Below are 22,200 nucleotides of genomic sequence, written 5' to 3'. Positions count from 1 at the left end.
CTTGAACATAAATGTTACTAATATTTGAGGAGAAAAATTCGCTCCGGCGCCGGGGATCGAACCCGGGTCCTTGGGTCTACGTACCAAGTGCTCTGACCAGGAGCTACGCCGAATTCAATCCACAGCACCAGACCGAATCCTCCTCCTTCAATGTTTCCCTTTGTGGCCTGACTCCAAGTTAGACATATATGTTGACGTATATGTCCAGTGTCAACTGCCATTATAACTCTGCCAGTTAAAATAAACCATTATTATTATTATTATTATTATTATTATTATTATTATTATTATACCAGGAGCGCACTCAGCTGAGTGACTTGTTTGGCCGGGATTTCTCCTCAAATATTAATTGTCAATATCACAGATATTATTCTGTAGGACAAATCAATAAAATAAATCTACAATAAATGTTTTGCCCTCTTATATTTTTCATTGTCTGCAAGAGCTGCACGACAATTAACACACTGTTTAGCATCACATGTCTTCTTAGCAATATAACCAACAATATATTATTATAATGCATTTGCATTCACGATCTCATTATCAACATCAGAGAAATTAAAAGATTCCCTCACCAGCCATTAACCTCTTTCACAATTTCATTTGTTACTAGAACATAACATTATTTTAAGCAGCAATGCCCGATTACTGTACTGAATATCATTGCAGGAAGAGTTATCTGGCTTGTTCTACCATCTTATTTCTAATTATGTAAAAGTAAATCTCTAAATAATCTTAATTAATACTCCAAATTAAGAGCGAATGCATACCAGTGTACATTTTTAACGACTTCCTACAAATCATACTATAAAGGAAGTAAATTCAGTTGTAGATGCTAGATATAGGTTGGGATGAATTCTTTAATCAGTGCAGCTTATTAAATATGTTCAATAACATATAAAATTTAATGTTGTTAACTAATGCTGAGTTTTTTCATTCAATAAACCCATCAACTCTCTTGCTCTCCAATATTCCCATACACAGTCTAGAATTTAATGTAGAAAATTACGAACAAACTGGCATAATGCTATTAAGTGTTAATCTTAAAAAAAATGTATGTGCCTTCAATGTCATCATAAGGCTTAACACATTGTAATCACTTATTTGAAACATCAATATTTGAGGCGTTCAGAGCTAAAGTGGATTAAGTCACAAATTTTCATACATTGAGTTTAATTCATTTTCTGATTGTCTGAAGTTGGATCTTTTCCGAGCAGTGATAGATCAAGCCTTAATTTCCAAGCATTCACCGGTAGGTGACACTAGTCACTTTTGGCTCAAATTATTTGTTCACGATGTTCTTAGCCACAGTGGATCAAGTCACCAAAGCATTGCATTAATTAACATCACAATTGTTTATACTCGTATATTATATAAATCTAGAATGTAAGAATGGTGCAATAAAATTATTGCTAGCAAAATTAGGTAATCCACTAGAGCAGGTTTGTCCTGCATAGTGGCGTCCTGTCTAGGACTCGCGTTAGGAATGTGCACTGGTTCGAGTGTTCATATGGGAAGAAATTTTCTCATGAAATTTCGGCCAGTGTATGGGATTGGTGTCTACTCAGCATCGTGATGCACTTGGGGAGCTACGACAGGTAGAGAAATCCGGTTATGAAAGGAAGTTATAATGGCTGGGGCGGGGGGGGGGGGGATCGTCGTGCTAACCACACGATACCTCCATTCTGGTTGGATGATCGTCCACCTTTGCTTCGGCATGGGGTCGTGAGGCCAACAGCTGGCCGGTCGGTCTGGGCCCTTCACGGGTTGTAGCGCCATGGATTATTATTATTATTATTTTATTATTATTTCTAGAGCAGGTTATCTTTAAGTCCTATTATCTCAAAACTACAACTCATGGAAATGATCCACTTTAGCTCTGAGTGCCTCATTTATTTTTACAAGACAATAAGAATACAGCATTGCAGACTCCAATTTCTACTGAGGATGATTTGAACTTATTTTCTTCATACAGAATAATAACTCTAATGATAAATCTAGACATTTTAGAAAATGAAATAAACTGACTTTAAATATTTTTTCATGGAATAATCTCTGATTTCCAACATACTTAAGTATACATATGATTTTTTTTTACACTTTCCTGTGATGTTAATTATATTATATTAATTATATTATTGTACTAATAGTGAACTTAGGAATCATGAAATCTTTTCTGTATTGCAATAAAACAGTGGAATTTAATTGTAACAAAATATCTTGTATGTTTATGGAAAAAAAAATTGTTACCTAAATAAATTTAATGCCTTCTAACCACAACAGATTTGGTTGGTCATGTCTAATTCATTTCATATTTCACAGCTCTCTTCCTACCTTCACTTCCTGGCATATCACGTTCTGAAAATCCTGATGATGTTGGCTCAAGATCTTTATTCCAAAAAAATTAATAAATAATTGTAATAGGGATGGTTACATTTCAAACATTGATATAAATAGTAATATAACGGAGAGAATTTGTAAATAATTCACGTGGAGGTGTACGTAATTATCGGCGGAAGTCTTGAAATTGTAAATAATAATACTACTACAGAGGAGAAGGGAAGAGAAATCTTTATTTTCCCGCAATTTTTTGCTTGCTTGTGGCACTCCTCTGGTAGGTACGAGAAGCTTCTTGACAGATTACACTTAATCTGGCTTATGCACTCCTCTTATATATATTCTAAGCCCTCTTGTCCCTGTGCGATCAGAAAATCTTAAACAAACATATTCTATTGGTACTGACAACATGAAATAGGTTTTAAATACTTTTTCTCCAAAGATGATAATTTTGTATATTGCAGTAATGTGAAAGAATTTATGCTAAAACTTGGACTTCCAAACTATGACCTAAGTGAATGGAGACTGTTCACTGATGCTTCCAAGCGAAGTTTAAAGGCTTTCCTCCTTCATAACAGAAACGTTTTTGGTTCAGTGCCCGTTGCCTCTTCAGTGATCCTCAAAAAATCATACACAAATTTGCAACTGCTGTTATAGCGACTAGACTATAGGAACACAACTGGCAAGTCTGTGATGATTTCAAAGTTCTTACTAAGTTGCTGGGTCAACAATCTGGTTTTACCAAATTTCCATGCATTCTTTGCCTATAGGATAGTAGGGTACGAGTTGATCACTGGACTATGAAAGACTGGCCACCTCGACAAAATTTGGAAGTCGGTTGTAAGAATGTTGTGCGCCAAAGCCTTGTGAGTTCTTCTAAAGTTGTGCAGCCATCAAGCTTGGCTTAATGAAACAGCTTGTAAAAGCTTTAAGTAAGGAAGGAGGCTGTTTTAAGTACATATGTGAGAAATTTCCACTACTATCTGAAGCAAATTGAAAGAAGATATATATTTAATGGTCCTGACATAAGAAAACATGTCTGGTGCAGCATTTAAAAACAGTATGGATGAAAAGGAGAAATCAGCATGGATGTTGTTTTAAAATTTCTTGGCAACAAGAATCCTAATTACCGAAACATTGTAGCTAACATGCTTGAAGCATACAAGGAATTTGGTTGTAAGATGAGTATCAAAATTTTCTGTTTTCTCAGCTAGATTATTTTGCCGAAAATCTAGAATTTTTCAGCTAAGAGTAAGATGAACGATTTCACAAGGATCTGCAGGAGTTCGAAAGAAGGTACCAGGGACGCAGGAGCATCAGTATGCTTGGTGATTATTGTTGGATGTTAAAGCGTGAAATACCTGAAGAGAAACATAAAAGAAAGAGGAACAGGAGGACTTTCTCAACTAAGAAGAAAGTGGTGTAATTTTTTGTGTGATACATTGTGCTAATTTATACATCCAATAGTGAAGTAAACAAGACAAAACAAAGCAAAAACACTCTAGTGACATGTATGAACAACCATACACATAATTTCAGCAAGTTGTGTGTTTTAAATATTGCTTTTGAATTTGAAATAAAAAAGTGAAATGAAAAAGTTTGTGATGAAATTCATATAATTATAAAATACATTTAAAGTGATTTTGCAAACACACCTGACGTGATAGAAGCAAACGTATTGAAAATTCGGTTTCAGCACATCGACATTATACTATAAAATCACATTACTTAGTTAGGCAACAAACACAAAGTTGAAATTCGCAGGCTAGTGTAATTTATGTCAATTTTATCAGGTATGAGTAAATGAATATGTCTAATAGTTTGAGATCTTCCCCTATGAACTGGCTCCTTGGGAAGCCAATCTCTAAATTGTCGACAGCAAGATTACCACGTGGATTAGACATGCTCCAAGTGTACAGTTTCATCACTTGGACAAAGACAAGCCCCTCCAACATACTTACAAATTGACCTAAGGGAGCGTGCAAGGATTCCAACTCTGTGAATAGATTTGTGTGTTAAGAAACTTCCCAAACTATGATAAATATCTGGATCTAAAAAAAAGAGCTAGACAGGAAGGAAATAATATAATGAAACAAAACACATTAAAGAGATCTGGGCAAGTTGTTTGACACATGCAATGAAAGAGATTAGAAATGAGGAGGACCAAATATTTCTTGAAAAGCAAAGAGAAAAGTATTTTGAAGTAGCATGGAAGGTAGTGATCTCAAACAGCTGCAAAAGAAACCAAGAATGAATGAAGAGAGCTCGGTACGAAGAAGTGAAATCTGTGTGTGTCTAATGCCTACCCACTTCACTTGCGTGATTCTGCATACCGCGGATAGATGACAGGACTGTGACCCATTTTCAAGTTGCACACCACTTCGGCAGGCCACGTTATGCATAATGTGTATCTGTTAAGAGTTATGTCGTGTATTAGGGTGAGTATATGTGTAAGTGTAGTGTAGGAAATGATGAGGACGATGACAAAGGTGAGGAAGAAAGAAAGGGGGAAACCCGGTGCCGGCACGTAGCCTACTTCTGTTGAATAGCACCCAGGGGACCACCAGGCTTAATGTCCCCATCCGATGGATGAATCACTATCAACAGTGACATATGCCTTCTTTTCATATGCACTGTGGAGAGATTTGGGATTTAATTCAGGCATACTGGTGCACAATTTAGTGAGTAAAAGTTGTGCACCACCATCTCTCCTAGTCCCAAGGTAGAAATCTTACATGAAAATTTCTGACCCTGCCGAGAATCGAACCTGAGCCGGCTAGTCTGAAGGCAGACGCATTACCACAGCGCTAACTCGGTGGACATGAAGAAGTGAATTTATATCCATGAAAGGTAGAGCAACCGACCCTCTTCATCATGTTAATCACCTAGTGCATCTGATAGTGAGAATGCATATCGACTGTCTGAACCATTATCTTGATTTTCAACATTATTACCTGCTTCAGATGTTCCCTCCTCACCACCTAGTGTCCCTAAAAACATATTCCAGTCACCTAAAGTAGTCAGTGCCTTGGATAGAGTCAGTCTTCCAGATTGTGCAGCAGTATTTGTAGCTGGAGGCATTGCTGAGACACTAGACAACATTAGAGAGTGGAACAAACCATCTATTGGTATCAAATACTCTCTAACATTAATACTGGAAAGTTCACGATAAGAGAGGCGAAGCCACCGGCGTGGCTCAGTCAGTTAAGGCGCTTGCCTGCCGGTCTGAAGTTGTGCTCGGGCGCGGGTTCGATCCCCGCTTGGGCTGATTACCTGGTTGGGTTTTTCCGAGGTTTTTCCCAACCGTAAGGTGAATGCCAGGTAATCTATGGCGAATCCTCGGCCCCATCTCGCCAAATACTATCTCGCTATCACCAATCTCATCGACACTAAATAACCTCGTAGTTGATACAGCGTCGTTAAATAATCAACTAAAAAAAAAAAAAGAAAGGCGAATGACTCATCAGTGCTATCTAGCGGCAGGGAATGTTGACAGTGAGGATAACGTGACACATAGCGTGGTAAACTGCATCTAACAAGAGTTTTGTACTTCAACACGTGGTGTAAGTCGTAAGGATTATTCTCATGGCTGTTCCACAAAATGTCAGGGAAAAGTGGAATTGTTTGTTCTGTGTTCTTCTGTAAAAACTACGCTTGGCAAAAAGATGCTAGATCGTTCTTCAGATTTCCGAAGTGAGTAGGTGAGTGAGTAGTCATGTAAATACGAATAGTCTATTACTTTTCTGCCACAGGATGATGATTATTATTATTATTATTATTATTATTATTATTATTATTATTATTACAGTAGAGTCAGTAGATAACTTGTTTTGTGACCTTATCATGTGTTGTGGCTATCACCAATGGGTATGGAGAAGGAAGATAATTAGTCTGAGATGAACTTTCGTGTCAGTAGATTCGTATAATTTTAATCATGAAACAAACTCTCTTTCTGTTAGCTCATTCTTTCCCCACTCGCACGATTGACATGACAGGTCTCGTGTCCTCACCATCATCATCATATTATTATTATTATTATTATTATTACTGTTATTTGTTTTTGTCTTATTGATGTGCCATATGGGTAAATAAATGTAAAAGACAGGACCTAGACGAAACGTTTAAAACTAGAGGAACAGAGTATCTGTACAAAAATCACAGAATATGTTCAGATCACTTTAGATTATCGGACTTCAATAATCCTAATTTGAAAAGTCAGGAGTAAGTAAAAATAAGGTGTAATTGGAAAAGTACCGAAGTTTCAAATGAGTCATAGACCTGTTAATTTTTAATATATTTTTTTTAATAACAGAATGAAGAGAACAGCTATTCCTTCACTGAATTTAACAGCTCCTTCTTCCGAAAATATGGGTCAAAGTATGATGAAAGAACCGCGAAGGTCCCCAAAGAAACGCATTAGACCTTCCATCGAGGAGGCGACAGGTTCTCCGATTCCAGACAGAAACGACGATAGTCCTCTACCAGGTACCTCATAATCAGATAGTACATTAGCAATAACATGTTCTCTGTGCTAAGTGAATCAGTTATTAAACTGCATAAAACTACTTTACTTCCATCATACCAAACACAATTTCTTTATAGTTTCTCCATATAAAATACTGAAAGTCATGACTTTTTCAAACTAAATAGATGCATATTGTGATACGTAACATAAAAATACGAATTATTGATTTTGTGAAGAAAGTGTGTGAACTCATGTTTTCTCATAAAAACTGATTCAGTTAGTTATTCGTAAAATATTATTTACCTAGCCCTAGACTTTCAAGACATTATTAATATTTCACTAAATTAAGTCCCTGTTTATTTTTTAAGATGCAAGAAATCCTAAAAGGTCAAAGATGGCTCAAGATCTTCAGATAAAGACACTTTCTAAAAAATTGATTGTAGCTTAAAAGTTGGTATCTAAACACAAAAAAATTATTTCATCTTTTCGGGCGGTAGTGAGAGCTCTGTAGACAACCAGTTCAAATACTGATTTAATCAAAATTGTTTCTAATGATGAATTCATTATGTCGCAAGTGCGCTTAAAAAGAAAGAAAAAAATGGGAAGGCGGTATTCCAGTTACGATAAAAGTTTTGCATTGGCACTCCATTATTGCTCACCTCAGGGCTACAGATTTTTAAGGAGAAAATTGTGTTTGCCAACAGTCAGATCTCTCCGAAATTGGCTTCATGGATTTGGTATAGGCCCCGGTATAAATCCCACCATTTTACAATTATTAAAAGTTGTTGTTGTTGTCTAGTGCCTTGCATTTGGCAATGAAGCCATTAGCAATCGTGCTTTCCAATACTTTTGAACTGTAGTTTCTTCTGATCTTAATGCTTCACAGGTCTGCAAGTGGTCTTCATTCATTTCTGCTGGATCGTTACACAGGACACATATGGGTGAAGCTGAGATACCTATTCTGTAGAGATGACTTGCTAGACAGTCATGATTTGTCAATAGTCTGAAGGCTGCAACTGCTGTTTTCCTTGGTCTCTGGGGGACTATATCTTGGTTGGAAAGTAGTGTAATCCATTTTTTTGTCTTTAGCATTTGATTCTATTTCTTGTAGGTATGAATGAGAAAATTTTGTAGTGATCAAGAGTTTTATTGAGGAATATGAGAAATTAAATTTAGACTTTTGTTTTATTGTTGTGCCTTTCTTGGCAAGTGTGTCTGCTGTTTCATTCCCCATGACTCCACAGTGTGCTGGAATCCATTGGAAATGGACAATCTTATTAACTTTTTGGAGTTGTGTTAACATTTTGTAGCATTCTCTTATTTTTGTTGACTTCTTTGTAGCATTTGAACATATTCCCTGAATTGCAGCTTTAGAATCTGAAAGAATTACTGTCTTGTTATATTTATTTAAGGGAAGATTTAATAATTGGTGGAGAGCAATGTGTATAGCCTCTATTTCACCATCATAATTTGTTGTGTCTCTGCCAACAGAATGATAAAAGGAAAAATGTGTACATGTAACTCCAGCTCCAGTAAGGTTTTCTGTGGTTGATCCATCTCCTACCCAATTCCCAACCTCAACCTGCCCGTGGTACACCCTGCTTTTAACAGATGAGGATCTGGGGACCAAGTCACAGCGGTATAACTGTTTCATCTAAAATGGAGGAAATGCCACTTACATATGTGCTGGCCTATCACAGCACAACAGCGTCCCTCAGCGGCACATGAGGGAAAGGTCGGTGGATCTAAATAACATCTATTTAGTCCTCCTGGCTAGGTCCGAAGGACCCGTTAACCAACGACAGGTGCAGTCCCCCTTGCATAATGGGGGTTTACGTCAGGTGATGTAACTGCCACATTGTAAAAACTGGTGCCCGTTAAGAAAACAGTTACATGAAAGCCACAACATATATGAGTATGAGTCCTAAAGATAAATATTCTGGAGTTAAAACTGTCCCCCAACCAGATCTCAGGGTGGGGACATCTTTAGGCAAATCTCATCATATCAATTATTAAAAGTAAAGCCTGGAATACTGCCACTAAATGATAAGGTAGTAACAATCGTTGTAGATGAAATGTATTTGAAGGAAAATATAACGTACAATGCTAAAGTGGACATTTTTGAGGGATTCATTGAATTGGGTATACACAGCCCTAACCAACAATCTCCAACTAACGTAAAAGATTCAGAGGTACCACTTGCAAACCAAGCAATGGTTTTTATGATTCGAGGAATGTGTAAAAATTTTAAGCAAACCATTGGTTATTTTCTATCGAAAGATGCCATGCCTGCAGAGATTTTAAAATCACATCTGCTTGATGTAATAAATAAAATAAAAGATATGGGATTTATCCCTAAAGCGATTGTTTCTGACCAAGGATCAAACAACACTAAATTGAGAAGACTGCTTGGATGTAATGAAGTACAGCCTTATTTTGAACACAATAGTGAAAAAATGTATTTGTTTCATGATACACCACATTTGATTAAGAGCGTAAGGAATAATTTAAAACATTATAATTTTAAGCTATTTGATAAATTAATTAAGTGGGAATACCTAGAAAAACTTTATTTTATAGATAAAGATATGAATCCCCGACTTTGTCCTAAAGTAAAAACTTAATCATTTGAATCTACCACCATTCACACCGATGCGAGTGTGCCTTGCTACACAGTTATTAAGTCATTCTGTAGGAAAAGCTATGGCAACTCTCATAAAATTCAAACAGTTACCAGAGGAGACTCAACCTACTGCAGACTTCATCCTGTTTATGGATAAAGCTTTTGATTGTTTTAACTCTTCGAGTTTCCAAACTAGTAAAGCCTTAAATAGGCCACTAAGTGAAAATTCCACACATTGGAATTTTTTTAATGAAATAGAAAAAAACATTTAGAAATATTCAGGTAATAAACAATAGGAAAATGAACCCAAAATGTATAAATGGCTGGCTAGAAAATTTACAATCTTTAAAACTGCTATGGAAAGAATTGCATTATAATTATGGATTTAAATTTTTAATAACAAGAAGATTAACACAAGACTGCAGAGAAAATCTCTTTTCTATTATTCGATCTAAAGGTGGAAACAACGTAACTCCAGACTGCTCGAAGTTTAGAGCTACAATTCGGGCAACCATGACGAATCAATTCCTAAGTCCTCCTGAAACAAGCAACTGTGAAGCTGACGTTTGTTCTTTCTTACTCAAGGAAGGAGATATCGAGGCTGCTAAATTGAATTTTTGCAGTCCAGGCATTACAGATGTCTCTGATTTGGATGTAACTGTTGATGACAAAAATGTACAGCATACAAATAAAGAAACCATGTTGCAAGAAAATGCAAGGGCTTATGTTGCAGGTTGGGTGTGTAGCAGAATAAATCACGAAATTTGTCGAAGAAATTTATCTTGTAAAGAAAACCCCAACAATGACGTAACAACGCACATCGCAAATAAAAAATACTGTAAAGACTCAAAAATTGTTTTTCCTAATGATGTTTCTCTAATGCTCAGCCAATTGTGTTCTGATGTTTTCAAAGAAATTGATCATGTTATTTATAAAACTAGAATTGGTGTAAAAAAAGAACTAGTTAAAATGGTAGTGCTCCCTGTTAACATGTCCATTTGCAGTGACTCTGCCAATGTCTTCATTGGTAAATATTTCAATGTGTTAATAAATTGTTACATCAAAAATAAAATGGACAACCATACAGCTAAAAAACAAAACAAGCGATGTATGAAAGCTGCTAAAGTCATGCACAACTAAATTTCATCAAATTTGAAAATATGAGAATTTATCAATTCATTTCTATTCTAATAACTTTGTAATTTGTTATTAATTAAAAATGTTATGAACAAAGTGACTCTAAAGTATACTATTTATTGCTTTGCAGCTTCTTATTGCACACCTCTCCTCTTTTCCTCACATAATCCAGCACAACGCATGGAGTGTGCGAACGTTTCAAGCCGCCAGATGGCAGCACTGTTACTTTTCGCTGCTGCTTGCAATGCTAAACAGGAAAGCTTTCCAGTATTAATGTTAGAGAGTATTTGTTGGTATTCAAAGTCCATATAATGATATCAAGCTTCTTACTCTCCATAAGAAATATCCCAACCAAACTGTAGATAAGAAAGCACAATTATAGGCTATTATGGCATTTTGCCAACATCTTTGGTTTCTCTCTGAGCATCTAGTTGCTTTTTTGATGGCCAAGTGACCACAGAGAAAAAGAAAAATCATCACAATCATCATCATTTACTAAACAGGCTTTAGATAATGTGGTCTGTTGCGGACTCAATTTGTTTAACCAGCAAAAAAGGAAAATATAGTAACAAACTTGCAGCCTCCACAGAAACCTGATACTCCTCAATGACTACAGACCATGGCTAAATTGTAAAACCTGAAATTGGAGAATCCTTGTAACATTAAGAACCAGTTATTTATTTGAAGACTGAAATTGGAAGAGACAAATCTCTATCTTTCCTGCACAGACTTCCTACAGAGTGGTTTTCAAGGAGCTTCGTGATTGCTCCTCTTAGACGAAAGTAGTAAATGACACGACAGAACGCACTATCAACCTGTTCCAAAAGTAAAATGAGACATTGACGAAGATGAATAGAAACAGTTTCTTCTATAACTTTTATCCAAACACCGATAAGAGTTTTCTACTCCTTCAAAAGCTGCTCTGATTTTTTTCTTTCACTATGTTACACATTATAAACTTCTCAGCTCTGGAGTGACTTGTAAATGGTAATATTTTAATGAAATTTTTTGTGCTTGTTTTACACATTAATGCATAATATTAGCCTTGTGGGAATTTGAATTTTTGAAAGTTCGGTTTTTTGGGCCACACTACCATGTCAAGACACTGGAGGAATTTCTGTTAGCTACTAGCAAACACATGTAATTTTTAAGTGAAGAGTTCTCTTTTAGATCTCTTATGTCAGATTCTAGAATATTGACATAACTAAGTACTTGACTGAGGGTATCGAATGTATTTTGCATGTTTAATCTTACTGTTTCTAGTTGGACTGTAAGAGATTCGGTATCATGTAGACTCTGGCAGACTTAGTGTTCTCTCAGAAGATAAAATTTTCTTGGTAGGCGATCTATTGCAGACTCCATCCTGCTGTTCTCTCACCAGTGATAGCTTGGTTGAAACATGATGTGAACTGACATGAACTTTTGTACTGTCACCCCTTGACAATCTTTCTGATGATAAATATTTCTTGCATGGAAAGATGAAGGACCCACCTCATGTAAAAGCCTCATACTCAGGATTGCCGAATTTGAGACAATCAAGGTGGAATGCACTTCTGACCGCGCACCTCTTAGCTTTACAAACCACTCACTATTGCTCGTATAGTGTGATCTCTCACCTCGCATGCATTGGATCTTAAAAAACAAGCCTTTTGAAGACTTGATTGCTGTGTGGATTTAGATTCAAACATGAGCACAGCTTAAATGATATTGACTACTAACGACCCAGCAACCATAAAGCATTCTGAATCGTTAGAGACTGGAATTTTTTGTTGAGTTCAAAGTGCAAAATGTGGGATTTTCAAATGGGGAAAATCGGTGCTTTCAATTGAATTTTTCAGTATTTTCACATTGTTGTTTTCGAGCTTGGAAATTGGTATTTTCGTTTTTATAAAATCTTTACAACACTTTTTCCCAGATATTCGCAAGTTTTCTTTTTGTTTTGCACACTGCAAAAACAAGTGGCAATAGAAGTCAGCACAAGAGATTGTTCGTCTTCCTTGCGAAAATTAATTGCCGATGCATGTTTTACCGACTTCAAATCTTTCTCAACAGTATCTCTTCTTTCCCACGAGACCTCACAATTACAAAATTTACACATGACTGTACTTTTGTCTGTGCAATAAAACCCATGCCTTATATACTGGAAAGCTCTATTGGAGCTATTTTATTATTAAGCATTCTTGTAGCCTCACTTGCATGGGAACACAATAATGTTATTTCGCCTTTGTGTGACACTATACTTACTTACTTACTTTTACTTACTTATTGGCTTTTAAGGAACCCGGAGGTTCATTGCCGCCCTCACATAAGCCCGCCATTGGTCCCTATCCTGAGCAAGATTAATCCAGTCTCTATCATCATATCCCACATCCCTCAAATCCATTTTAATATTATCCTCCCATCTACGTCTCGGCCTTCCCAAAGGTCTTTTTCCCTCTGGCCTCCCAACTAACACTCTATATGCATTGTGTGACACTATAAACAAATAAAACAAACACACTCAACACGCTCCAAAATAATATGAACTAAGGATGCATTCAGCAGGCTCACAATGCTTACCATGCTTACAATACGATTCTCGCACATCGCTACATATATCAGATATGATGTCAGGAGTGTGTTTAAACCAGGTATTTGAATTAAAACCTTCTAGCTCGTTGACCGTTGACTAAAACAGATTCAGTATCGAATGTGCAATACTAGCGACCATAAATATCGACCTTATCTGTGCGACAGCTATCGATTATCGATTGTAGTAAAAAAAAAATTAAAAATCGAAAATTCGCGCACATAATTCGCTAATTGCTTAAAAAATCGCATTCCCGACTTGATACGGGTTTCGCGATGTTTCACGAATTCAAATCAGGCATAAATGAATTGAAGAATGTATATTTACTGCAATTAGATGTTGAGAAATATTTTTTTTCCAAAATTCGAGAAATATTCCATTCCCTATGAATTGTCAATACTTCAAAAGAAGGAAATAATATATTTCATTCAAATGGAATAACAAATTGTAGGAGAGAGGAAAACGAAGTAGGGTAAATCTTGTTAATATTGTGATAAGAGTAATATCGTGATAATGTGTTTGATAGCTTATCATGGTTTTACAGAGCGAGAGAAGGACCGATTTTATGCAGCAACTTGTCCATGAACTTGTCCTTAATACATTGTCACAAAAAAACAGATTTTTGTCTCGATAAGTAAAATTGTAATAAATTCTCATACCAACTATCACGATATTACTCATATCACGATATTACCAACCTTTACCCTATCTTATTAATGTGTTTAATAATGTATTTTGTAGTTGAAAATCTATTTATTCATTTAAATTATGTTTTTGAATAATGAATTATGGTTCATAATTGTGTATGCGATATTAGCACTCAAAGAGAAAGGGATATTGATAGACGACTGCCAAAGTAATTGCAGATCAGTCTCAAGCCTGCAAACATAGTAATATCGACAGGTCAGTTCTAAAGAGAAACAACTCAAAATTTAAAGTTTTGAGAAAAATGAAGTTTAAAGCTTCAACCATACATAAAACATGATTAGTTGAATTTGGATTAAGTTAAACGATCTTTTGATTCTTCGCAGCAACATAAAGCTTCAAAATGCAGGTTTCTTTAAACTTTAAATCTTGAGTTGTTTCCCTTTCAAGCTGGGCCGTTGATTTTGTATTTCTGTTTTGACTGCCTGCACACTTGGATAAGAAACAATAATTTAATAATATGATATGATTATATTTAATGTAAAATTAAAAAACTAGATAATTTGTGTTAAAATGTTAAATTAATATTCTTCCTTTTATGTCAAGAACCTAATTTGTTTTAACTACAAACATTTAAGAACAGGTTCTATGAACTAAGGCAAATTTAACAAGTGAATCCACTGGATAAATGCCCTATTCCCTACCAGTAAGAATCCAAGTCTCCTGAACTTGTTCCACAGAGTATGTGGATATCCAGAGTACCGCAATCCTTTGCGCTGGAAATGCCGACAAATCAGCCATTTTTATTACAGCGCTTGCTATTTGCCGTACACATTTGTAAAGGAAATGAATGTAGCCTAAATCAGAATCAAATATTTTTAATTTTAAGGGCCATGGCCTCAATTGAGTTTTACTTTAAATGTTCCTATCCCAAGCATGTTGAACTGGAATAACAATAGTGGCCGACTAGTTGATTGCACTACTCTAGGATTCTGCTTGTGCATAGCTGAAAGAGCATCTACTTCAGGATGTAAACAGTTACTGTACCTGAGTACATAGAGAAGTCGAAAAGACGAATCGCCACTCTCTGCAGATGCTGCAGCTCCTCCAGCCTGACTTCCTCCTCCCACTCGGCGTACCGTCTGCTGGATTCCTCGAAGTGGTCGCTGCTCGACGGTTGGGTGGCAGCGTCTAGCATTATCAGCTTTGCCAGCTTGCCAGTTGTATCACGTCGAGCTAAAAGGCAGTGTAATTCTGAACTGAAATCTTCGTAATACACTGATTGTTAACTATGAAGAGAATAAATAGGTACTGTCCAGCTGAATGGTTATGTCTTATCCCAGTTTGTCCCACTCGTTTCTCCTGTCCTCTCTGTAAGGGCTAGTGGCTGAGCTGTTAAGTTCTTCTCTGCAAATATTTGCTATACGGAATTGGAAGTTTACGTAATATTATACAACTGTTTAAAATCATTTAAAGAAAAGGGCCCCATTAAGTAAGTAACTGTCATATGATTGAGTTTTGACGACTGTGTGACACAACCACTTGGATGGACAGTAGCATGACAACATGTACGTCACCAAATTAAACTATTAACAATAAGTGAATCATAAAAGTAAAATCTGAAAAGGAATCAAAAGATGAAGCACGTAGTAATGGCTACTTCTAATATAGGCATAACCTCTAAGAAAAATATATTCAGAGAACTGAACTGAAGAAGTTTAGACTTTTATTAAAAATGAAATTAAATCATCCATATTCTTTTATGTACAGATGGCTTCTAAATGTTATGTTTCTGTGTGTACCAAAAATTACTAGAGTGCTTTAAGTGAGTGTGTTACATTACAGTTCTCAAATTTTCAACTGAAAAGATAAGTTATGTGGCTGGAAGCTACTCGTATACTATGAAATATTTTCACGCCAACAAAGCATTCAGTTGTGTGTATTAAACACTTTGAAGTAAACGATTTGTATCTAGTACATGTTTCTAGAGACAGAGAAGGAAATGTGCAAGAATAGTCCTAAAACAGATGTCTCTTATAACTATTTCCAGGTTTACGGGAACAATTAGATAATCTTATTCCTCAACAAGAATGGACCCTGCTAACAAGTACATTCAGAGATTTGAGCAGCAACAAATTAAGTGGTTGCAAATGGACAAAATTAATTCGTTTGATGAAATATGTAACATAGATACTTTAAAAAAGATAGCAGGTGGATCATTAATCTCAATCCAGTGTTTCTGTACTTTTTGTTGGTTAATTTTGAGGGTGTGTCACAAATATATTGATGTATTAAAATATATGAAAATTTATCAGTGCAATTGTGTGTAAATAATCAAAATGATATTCATTGCATCACAGAGTTGGTAAGTGCACACATGAAATTAGAAATGTGGTCTCAATTGGAGAGCATTCTTCTGAAGTACGTAAATTATAATTATTATTATGGTGTAATGATGTTTAGTGTTAACACTGACAGCATGTTGGCCACGTTTGTATGTTTACTTAAATATAATGCTTTATTGTAGGAAGTATTCGAAAGACGCTTGTTATGTTTATTGGAACAAATTTCAAACACATTAAATATAATGCCAAAATACTTATGTGATGTATTATAAGTGCATCTTTGTTGTACAAACAGTCATCTTCCTCCTACAATGTTATTAGAAACTGTCCATTTTATATACTAATAGAATACTGAAATCTTTTAACAAATGCAGTAAATCAATAATAATGAAGTAATTTTTCACTTTTTTGAACTCGTGTGCTAGTAATCTTTTCTCATGCGTTAATTTACGACTCTTTATCAAATGCTATTATTATCTAGCATCTGAATAAAATAAATAAGTGCAAGAACAAGCGCGATAAAGACACAACATTTGCTCTATATGGGTTGAGAGAAAACTGCGGAGAAAACTTAAACATTGACATCCCTTAATTTGAGGATCAGCCAGCAAACCTTGAGAAACTGCTATAGAAGCAGCACTTTCTCTATCAATACTGTCTTTACTTGTGCAATACAATATGCTAACTATGAGCACTGCGGCTGCAGTTTTTGTTCTGTTGCATTGAATGGGGGACAATCACATCACATACGTGGTCAGAAGTTAAGGTTGTTGCAACCATAAGGCAAATTCCTGCATGACGCAATCTGCAGTAGGTTCTGGAATGTAGACTATGATTACACCGTAAAAAAGGTCCGTTCAAAAGAATAGGGCAATAATGCAACAAAAAGTAGAACATTTCCTTAAAACAGTAAAAGACCAAATAATGCAAATAAATGTAAAATAAAAGTAGATTGTATTGGTTCACATTGAAGTGTAAAGAGTTTATATTGTATCCTGCATTATCTCTGATGTATAAGAAAAAATATGATGAATAGGGCTCGGAAGTTGATGAGCCCTATTCATCACTCATCAACTCATCACTTTTTCCCACCTCACTTCTAACATTCCCATCACATCCACTCTGTTTCTTCTCATTGCTTCCTTCATGTTTTCTAACTTACCTGGTAACTGTGGAGTCTTCACATCCCGCGCTGTACTCTTCAATCTTCTTTTCTTCTCTTCATTGTATTGCCTCATGATGTGCCCTTCCCCAGTATCCCTCACCCGGACATCCAATTGGGGGGATAGTTTACGTCCGGAATTTTTTACCAGGGACGAACTCATGATATGAAATTGAAAATTATTAATGGGATATATAGATGCGGTAGCTTCCCATTGCTATCCGCACACCACTCTCTCTTTCGCATCTTGAAAGATCCCAGGGGGCCCCAGCGTGGAGGTGAGGAGAGTGGATTTGACTAATTAGGCCCTCCGGACTTCACCGAAATTTACCACAAGGGTTAAATATCAGTTCCATCAGGGTTTTTGATCCAATCAGAGACTGGGAAATCCCAATTAGTCTTTGCCCCCCTTATTGAGTCTAAAGCATTACAAAGGTTATCAATGTGAAAAGATAACTAAGATACTTATCGAACATGACACCAAGAAAGTTGGTCTTCCAGGATGATTTAAAATTAAAGTTATGTCATTGAAATATAGATATGTAAAATTAACATTATTACTAAGAAATAAACATGAAGTTCTGTCTACATTAATAATAAGATTATTAGAACGACACCATTTTTAAATTCACAAATACTAATAATTAATTTTTAGTTTGTGCAATACCTAGATGCAAAACAGGAACAAGATGAAGTTAAACTTCTATGAAGATTAAACAAACTAACACTTCAATATTATTAATTTATGCAGTGATAAGAGAAGTTGTAAAACAAATACAAAGGAAAAATCGTGAACTGAATCAAATTTATAAAAGTAATAATTATATGATTGATAGAATTCTGAAAAAAAAAAAAAAAAGTTTTAACTTCAATCTTTATATTTTTGTGGAGTGAAGGGCATACAGGTATGCATGAGGTAATTTTGATTGTGCTACTAAAGCCCCTTGAGTCTTGGTGTCTCTGAGTGAAAACATGTCTACCAGAGTTCACATTTGACTTGAACGAAAAATTGTGTGTGAAGATTTTATGCGCTATGCACTTATCTTTGGACTGATACTAAAGACAGGTAGGCCTACATATTGCAAGTCTGCATGATGGTCAGCACAGCATACAACTACTGCTCACACAACATTTTCCACAGACTATGGTTTGCAGAATTGCCCAGTGTTAGTATTCATTATTATTAATATTGTAAATTTGTGTATCTTACGCTATTTAACAGAATGTTGGAAAAATCTTACTCTCGCCTTTTTGTATTTGTTGTACACACAAGAAAAGGCGTAGTTAAATTTACAGCAGTTTTCATTTCCAGGACTGATCCATTAAAGTTACACGAACATGCACTACAAAGAGCAAACAGCTCATATCAACAAAATCATAATAAAAAAAGAAATGTTATGCATTCTCATATGCACCGAGTACTTACTCTTATCGAAATTCTTTCATGGAGCGAGTCTTGATGGGAATCTACCTGTATGTAGGCAACAATTTCGCACGACTGTCTACAAGTAGCATATATACAGGGGCTCTTGTTTACTGCACATGCGCAATGTGTTGTAAGCGAAACATACAATAAGGGAGCTCCAAATTTTTTTCCGTATCTGTACATATTCGTAGATCTGTAGTTGATACTTTTGTACGTGGTTTGTAACAGCTGGTGTTGCCTAAACCCCAAAAGACACAAAACTCTATATGGAAGAACATACTATTTTGTCGTCATTAAAAGCTACATATTTCCACACATTCAAACATGCAAGCTATCAAAAAATCTCTACAAACTAATTTCAAGGATTAAGGAGAATTGCCCAATCAAGATATTATGAAAATGCAATAATAATTTAACCATGAATATTTCTCAAAGCAAAAGCCTTATATTTCTAGAGGTAAATAATCTTAATCCCTTAGTTTCCTGCTACTGGATTGCAGACCTGGAATATTGCTGGAGTATTAGTCCATGCTAATTCAATCATTATTTAACCTAATAAAGAAGATGAAAGCTGCAATGTCTTACCTTGTTGGCGAAACGTTTAGTCCACCATCATTAATTCCATTGGGTATCCACTTCATTATCTGGTATCCTGATGTAGCCAGATGTTTGACTGGGTTAGTTAAAAGATCCCACTCCATGGGCTGCATGTCATTCTCGGCATTGATGCCTTCCCACTGCATGGGCTCCTTTATTTTTAGAAAAAATTCAGAAATGTGGTGTTAAAATTTTAATCGACAATGATGAAGTTTTAAGGACTACAATGCAGTAAATTGGCTCACTTTAGAACAAAAATAAAGTGGGCATCCCATGATGTAGATCGATGCAATTAAATTAGTGTTATTCCTGAATGAGTGGATTCTATGAAACATTTAGGATTCACTTTTTTTGAAAATTTTCTCTGTCGCAGGTAGATTTCTCTATAAACCTACCATACTGCAAGAAACTTCGATAATCGAATCAGTGAATTACATGTAGATTCCTGGAATTGTTTTGAAAGTTCTGAAAGACTTGTAAAAACTGCCTAAAATTTCTTAACACAGCTAGTGATAAGTAGGGAGCACATTTTTATCTGCTAAACATTTTTAATATATTTATTTCTTATGTGCAAAAAAATACGAAAACATTTGCTAAAAAAATATATTTCTTTTAATATGACAAAAATATCTCACTTAGCTTGAAAAAATTGTTACTAGGTACTCACCAATCACACTTGAGCATCAGTTGCTAGTAGCTGGCCGAGAATTGCAGTGGACAACAAAGGTCATCTCCAAATTCTCCATCACAAATGCATGCCGATTATCTCTGAACAACGACTTATACTGTAAAAACGATCTTTCCACAACACAGGATGTCAGACATGAATATTTAAAGGGAGGAATGTCACAAAGACATACAGTACACCATCAATTTCACCTACAGGCACACCCTCCAATACTTGAGTAACTTCACACATTTTTTTATATCCACTGTTTTTTCCCAAACACATTCTGGAATTTGTCACTTAGTAGGCTTTCTTGTACTTCTGAACCTGGTAGCGAGTCTAGTTTAATCCATAGATGTTTCAAGTTGAATGCTCTTGGAGGCAATGTCGACAATGCAGTACACACAATGCAGCTTTCCACATTCGAACGTGGAAAGATAAAATGTATGCACTTTTTTTTCCTTTCTGGCAACTTGTAAGTCTGTTATTTAATGAGAACACTCAGTGTCAAATGAAATGGTGAAATGGAGATGATATTAAGGCAAATTTAATCGATGATGAGCTACGGGACCCAAACAAGTAATCAGACCAAGTCAGATATAAGCAATTATGGGATTCAATATATTTAAATTTCTGTCAACACTGAGACCGCTTCGATAATAGGAGCAGCAAAAAAGAAAGATGAGTTCATGTCAATTTGGCCATTATTCGAGGAACCTGTCATCAGTTCGTGGCTACCTGTAAGACCTCTGATATTGTGAATTCGTGAAGTGACTGAAAAATTACAAACATTTCGAAGCAATTTTTCATTCATACAATATATTCCTGTTAAATTACAGATATATTAATATTTTCGTAACAGTTACTTGAATTTGAATTAGATTTAAGGCACTCTGGCACGCCCTATTTACCTACCAATGTTAAATTACTGATTTGAAGTGTATGTTTTCTCAGGATTTGCTTGGAGTAGAACTATGAAATTTTGTGGACTTGTTCTTGGGACACTTGTGAGCAATTTAACATGGGCTTTTCAAATTATGTCATATACAGTCTGATCCATTTGGATATGAATAATATTAATTTATCATTATAAAGCTATTATGATGGTAGGAAAAATTTCTTGCTGGTTATATTATGATTAAAAGATGGGAATTTCCATATATGACAATCAACAATGCATAATCTGAAAGGACAAATGAAAATCGTAGATGATTAAAATGGCTACTAAGAATCAACAGGAGGCACAATGTGTTCTTTGGTATGCTAAATTTGAGTGTGTTAAAAGAGGTCAAAGGGAATTTCGTCGTGAGTATGGTGTGCATAATGTACCTAAATATGATTCCATAATGTTGTTGCATTGAATACTTGTAAAAAGAGGTTCTGTGTTAAAAAAACATGCAAGAGATAGCAGGCGAAACCCAATAAGAGAACCAGCTATCCCTTGGCTTGGTCTCCAAACTCCCCAGATCTAACCCCTCTTGACTTCTTCATGTGGGGGTTTTGTTAAAGACATTGTCTATTCACAGAAACCCAGGAACATTGATGATCTGAGAGTTAAAAATTTCTCAAGCTTTTCAACAAATCACCCTCTTATGTTACAACGGACATGGGCTGAATTACATCACCATTATGAGTTGTTCAGAGTGCGCAATGGGGGTCATGTTAAGCTCTGAGGAATCTCCCATCTTTCAGTGTTGTGTGCACAAAGTTTCAACAAATAAAGTTCAGTAGTAAATGTTTTACGGTTGTTTCATTTTAACCACACCAAAACGAATCACCCTGTAGTATACTGATTAATTATTTTCTCTTTTCAGGCATCTTGTCAACAACATTTTTCATCATATTTTTTAGCCATAACTCATATAAAAAATTGAAAATCACAAAAAGCTCGTGTTAAATTACTGACGTGTTCATGATTAATAAGCCCTCAAAATCTGAACTAATTTTTACCAGTACAACCTGAAAAAAAGTACAATTTATAGAAAAAAAACACAACTTATGAGAAATGGCCGCTGAAGTTTCTCAATACATTCCTGGTCCATATGATGGATTGTCAGCTTCCTCTTCCAGATCATCCACTAGTTTTCTTTATGCAGATCTTCTGTGCTGTCTAGTCTTCATTTCAACGTCCCTTGCATACTAATCACCAGCTCCAAGTCTTTCTTTGTCCATCTTGTACATGGCTTTCACTGTACAGAGTCCGATGGTTTTCAACAAGCTCTGTAAC

At 35.6% G+C, this 22,200-nt stretch overlaps 1 long non-coding RNA gene across 1 annotated transcript in view; it reads right to left on the bottom strand.

Moving 5' to 3' along the window:
• Positions 1 to 21,608, bottom strand: part of LOC138708597 (uncharacterized) — a 61,827-nt gene extending 40,219 nt beyond the window's left edge. The window contains exons 1-2 of the long non-coding RNA XR_011334714.1: positions 19,295 to 21,608; positions 14,824 to 15,012 (exon numbers count right to left, since the gene is read on the bottom strand). This is a non-coding gene — a long non-coding RNA (uncharacterized lncRNA). The remainder of the gene's footprint in view (positions 1 to 14,823; positions 15,013 to 19,294) is intronic.
• Positions 21,609 to 22,200: the final 592 nt, after the last annotated feature.

Source organism: Periplaneta americana, chromosome 11 (genome assembly GCF_040183065.1).
Source record: "Periplaneta americana isolate PAMFEO1 chromosome 11, P.americana_PAMFEO1_priV1, whole genome shotgun sequence".
In the NCBI taxonomy this organism is placed as follows: domain Eukaryota; kingdom Metazoa; phylum Arthropoda; class Insecta; order Blattodea; family Blattidae; genus Periplaneta; species Periplaneta americana.
This window is presented reverse-complemented; position numbering and strand designations above follow the sequence as displayed.